Raw genomic sequence first — 6,394 nt, 5'->3', positions numbered from 1 at the left:
CATAGTAATCGTCAAAATAACCACAACAATCATAAAAATCTTAATAATCATCATAATAATCATAGCAAAAGTCATAATAGCCGTAATAATCATAGTAATAGTTATACTAACTGTAATAATCATAACTTCGTTATAATAAACAGAATAATCATCGAAATAACCTTAATAATCATTATTATAGACATAATAATCGTGATAGACATAATCACCAGAATAATCTTAGTGATGATCATAATAGCCGTAATAATCATAGTAATAGTCAGACTAACTCTAATAATCATAACAACGTAAAAATAAGCAGAATTACCTTGGAAATAACCTTAATAATCGTTATTATACCTATAATAATCGTAATAGTCGTAATCGGCAGAATAATCTGAGTGATGATCGCAATATACGTCATAATCATACTATGAAACATAATAATCGTAATAAACTTAATAATAACCATAATAAAACTGGAAAAATCATAATAACCATTATGATGGCCATAAAAACCATAATAAACGTAACAGCCATAATGATCTAAATGATAATCATAATAACCACACTGTCAACCATAATAATCATAGTAATCGTCATAATAACCACAACAATCATGACAATCTTAATAATCGTCATAATAATCATAGCAACAGTCATAATAGCCGTAATAATCATAGTAATAGTTATGCTAACTGTAATAATCATAACATCGTAACAATAAACAGAATACACATGGAAATAACATTAATAATCGTTATTATAGCTATAATAATCGTAATAGTCATTATCACCAGAACAATCTTAGTGGAGATCATAACATACGTCATAATCACACTATGAAACATAATAATCATAATGATCATAATGATAACCATAATACACTTGGAAACAATCATAATAACCATTATAATAGTCATGAAAACCATAATAATAGTAATAGCCATAATAATCTATATGATAATCATAATAACCACACTGTCAACCATAATGATCATAGTAATCGTCATAATAACCACAACAACCATGACAATCTTAATAATAATCATAATAATCATAGCAACACTCATAATAGTCGTAATAATCATAGTAATAGTTATGCTATCTGTAGTAATCATAACATCGAAATAATAAACAGAATTATCATGGAAATAACCTTAATAATCGTTATTATAGCCATAATAATCGTAATAGTCATAATCACCAGCATAATCTTAGTGATGATCATAATATTCGTCATAATCATACTATGAAACATAATAATCGTAATAAACATAATAATAACCATAATAAACTTGGAAAAATCGTAATAGCCATTATGATGGTCATAAAAACCATAATAAACGTCACAGCCTTAATAATCTAAATGATATTCTTAATAACCACACTATCAACTGTAATAATCATAGTAATCGTCAAAATAACCACAACAATCATAACAATCTTAATAATCATCATAATAATCATAGCAAAAGTCATAATAGCCGTAATAATCATAGTAATAGTTATACTAACTGTAATAATCATAACATCGTAACAATAAACAGAATAATCATGGAAAAAGCCTTAATAATCGTTATTATTGCTATAATAATCGTAATAGTCATAATCACCAGAATAATCTTAGTGATGATCATAATATTCGTCATAATCATAATGTGAAACATAACAATCATAATAATCATAATGATAACCATGATAAACTTGGAAACAATCATAATAACCATTATAATATACATAAAAACCACAATAACCATAATAGCCGTAATAATCATAGTAATAGTCAGACTAACTCTAATAATCATAACAACGTAAAAATAAACAGAATTACCTTGGAAATAACCTTAATAATCGTTATTATACCTATAATAATCGTAATAGACATAATCACCAGAATAATCTTAGTGGTGATCATAACATACGTCATAATCATACTATGAAACATAATAATCATAATAATCATAATGATAACCATAATACACTTGGAAACAATCATAATAGCCATTATAATAGTCATGAAAACCATAATAATAGTAATAGCCATAATAATCTATATGATAATCTTAGTAACCACACTATCAACTATAATAATCATAGTAATCGTCAAAATAACCACAACAATCATAAAAATCTTAATAATCATCATAATAATCATAGCAAAAGTCATAATAGCCGTAATAATCATAGTAATAGTTATACTAACTGTAATAATCATAACATCGTAACAATAAACAGAATAATCATGGAAATAGCCTTAATAATCGTTATTATTGATATAATAATCGTAATAGTCATAATCACCAGAATAATCTTAGTGATGATCATAATATTCGTCATAATCATAATATGAAACATAACAATCATAATAATCATAATGATAACCATGATAAACTTGGAAACAATCATAATAACCATTATAATGGACATAAAAACCACAATAACCATAATAGCCATAATAATCGGAATGATAATTATAATAACCAAACTGTCAACCATAATAATCATTGTAACCGCCATTATAACCACACCAATCATAACAATCGTAGTAACAATCCTAATAACCATCGCAACAATCATAATAGCCGTAATGATCATAGTAATAGTTATACTAACTGTAATAATCATAACTTCGTTATAATAAACAGAATAATCATCGAAATAACCTTAATAATCATTATTATAGACATAATAATCGTGATAGACATAATCACCAGAATAATCTTAGTGATGATCATAATAGCCGTAATAATCATAGTAATAGTCAGACTAACTCTAATAATCATAACAACGTAAAAATAAACAGAATTACCTTGGAAATAACCTTAATAATCGTTATTATACCTATAATAATCGTAATAGTCGTAATCGGCAGAATAATCTGAGTGATGATCGCAATATACGTCATAATCATACTATGAAACATAATAATCGTAATAAACTTAATAATAACCATAATAAAACTGGAAAAATCATAATAACCATTATGATGGCCATAAAAACCATAATAAACGTAACAGCCATAATGATCTAAATGATAATCATAATAACCACACTGTCAACCATAATAATCATAGTAATCGTCATAATAACCACAACAATCATGAGAATCTTAATAATAATCATAATAATCATAGCAACAGTCATAATAGTCGTAATAATCATAGTAATAGTTATGCTATCTGTAGTAATCATAACATCGAAATAATAAACAGAATTATCATGGAAATAACCTTAATAATCGTTATTATAGCCATATTAATCGTAATAGTCATAATCACCAGCATAATCTTAGTGATGATCATAATATTCGTCATAATCATACTACGAAACATAATAATCGTAATAAACATAATAATAACCATAATAAACTTGGAAAAATCGTAATAGCCATTATGATGGTCATAAAAACCATAATAAACGTCACAGCCTTAATAATCTAAATGATAATCTTAGTAACCACACTATCAACTATAATAATCATAGTAATCGTCAAAATAACCACAACAATCATAAAAATCTTAATAATCATCATAATAATCATAGCAAAAGTCATAATAGCCGTAATAATCATAGTAATAGTTATACTAACTGTAATAATCATAACATCGTAACAATAAACAGAATAATCATGGAAATAGCCTTAATAATCGTTATTATTGCTATAATAATCGTAATAGTCATAATCACCAGAATAATCTTAGTGATGATCATAATATTCGTCATAATCATAATATGAATCATAACAATCACAATAATCATAATGATAACCCTGATAAACTTGGAAACAATCATAATAACCATTATAATGGACATAAAAACCACAATAACCATAATAGCCATAATAATCTGAATGATAATTATAATAACCAAACTGTCAACCATAATAATCATTGTAACCGCCATTATAACCACACCAATCATAACAATCGTAGTAACAATCCTAATAACCATCGCAACAATCATAATAGCCGTAATGATCATAGTAATAGTTATACTAACTGTAATAATCATAACTTCGTTATAATAAACAGAATAATCATCGAAATAACCTTAATAATCATTATTATAGACATAATAATCGTGATAGACATAATCACCAGAATAATCTTAGTGATGATCATAATAGCCGTAATAATCATAGTAATAGTCAGACTAACTCTAATAATCATAACAACGTAAAAATAAGCAGAATTACCTTGGAAATAACCTTAATAATCGTTATTATACCTATAATAATCGTAATAGTCGTAATCGGCAGAATAATCTGAGTGATGATCGCAATATACGTCATAATCATACTATGAAACATAATAATCGTAATAAACTTAATAATAACCATAATAAAACTGGAAAAATCATAATAACCATTATGATGGCCATAAAAACCATAATAAACGTAACAGCCATAATGATCTAAATGATAATCATAATAACCACACTGTCAACCATAATAATCATAGTAATCGTCATAATAACCACAACAATCATGACAATCTTAATAATAATCATAATAATCATAGCAACAGTCATAATAGTCGTAATAATCAAAGTAATAGTTATGCTATCTGTAGTAATCATAACATCGAAATAATAAACAGAATTATCATGGAAATAACCTTAATAATCGTTATTATAGCCATAATAATCGTAATAGTCGTAATCACCAGAATAATCTTAGTGATGATCATAATATTCGTCATAATCATACTATGAAACATAATAATCGTAATAATCATAATAAAAACCATAATAAACTTGGAAACAATCATAATAACCATTATAATGGCCATAAAAACCATAATAACCGTAATAGCCATAATAATCTGCATGATAATCATAATAACCATACTATCAACCATCATAATCATAGTAACCGTCATAATAACCGCAAAAATCATAACAATCCTAATAATAACTATGATAATCGTAGCAACAATCATAATAGCCGTAATGATCATAGTAATAGTTGTACTAACTGTAATAATCATAACATCGTAACAATAAACAGAATTATCATGGAAATAACCTTAATAATCGTTATTATAGCCATAATAATCGTAATAGTCATAATCACCAGAATAATCTTAGTGATGATCATAATATTCGTCATATTCATACTATGAAACATAATAATCGTAATAAACATAATAATAACCATAATACACCTGGAAAAATCATAATAACCATTATGATGGCCATAAAAACCATAATAAACGTAACAGCCATAATAATCTAAATGATAATCTTAATAACCACACTAACAACTATAATAATCATAGTAAGCGTCATAATAACCACAACAATCATAACAATCTTAATAATCGTCATAATAATCATAGCAACAGTCATAATAGCCGTAATAATCATAGTAATAGTTATGCTAACTGTAATAATCATAACATCGTAACAATAAACAGAATACACATGGAAATAACATTAATAATCGTTATTATAGCTATAATAATCGTAATAGTCATTATCACCAGAACAATCTTAGTGGAGATCATAACATACGTCATAATCACACTATGAAACATAATAATCATAATGATCATAATGATAACCATAATACACTTGGAAACAATCATAATAACCATTATAATAGTCATGAAAACCATAATAATAGTAATAGCCATAATAATCTATATGATAATCATAATAACCACACTGTCAACCATAATGATCATAGTAATCGTCATAATAACCACAACAACCATGACAATCTTAATAATAATCATAATAATCATAGCAACAGTCATAATAGTCGTAATAATCATAGTAATAGTTATGCTATCTGTAGTAATCATAACATCGAAATAATAAACAGAATTATCATGGAAATAACCTTAATAATCGTTATTATAGCCATAATAATCGTAATAGTCATAATGACCAGCATAATCTTAGTGATGATCATAATATTCGTCATAATCATACTATGAAACATAATAATCGTAATAAACATAATAATGACCATAATAAGCCTGGAAAAACCATAATAACCATTACGATGGCCATAAAAACCATAATAAACGTAACAGCCATAATGATCTAAATGATAATCTTAATAACCACACTAACAACTACAATAATCATAGTAATCGTCATAATAACCACAACAATCATAACAATCTTAATAATCATCATAATAATCATAGCAACAGTCATAATAGCAGTAATAACCATAGTAATGGTTATACTAACTTTAATAATCATAACATCGTAACAATAAACGGAATAATCATGGAAATAACCTTAATAATCGTTTTTATTGCTATAATAATCGTAATAGTCATAATCACCAGAATAATCTTAGTGATGATCATAATATTCGTCATAATCATAATATGAAACATAACAATCATAATAATCATAATGATAACCATGATAAACTTGGAAACAATCATAATAA

This window comes from Calliopsis andreniformis, unplaced genomic scaffold (assembly GCF_051401765.1).
Source record: "Calliopsis andreniformis isolate RMS-2024a unplaced genomic scaffold, iyCalAndr_principal scaffold0114, whole genome shotgun sequence".
Lineage (NCBI taxonomy): Eukaryota > Metazoa > Arthropoda > Insecta > Hymenoptera > Andrenidae > Calliopsis > Calliopsis andreniformis.
The sequence above is the reverse complement of the archived record's forward strand: the minus strand, read 5'-3'. Positions refer to the sequence as shown.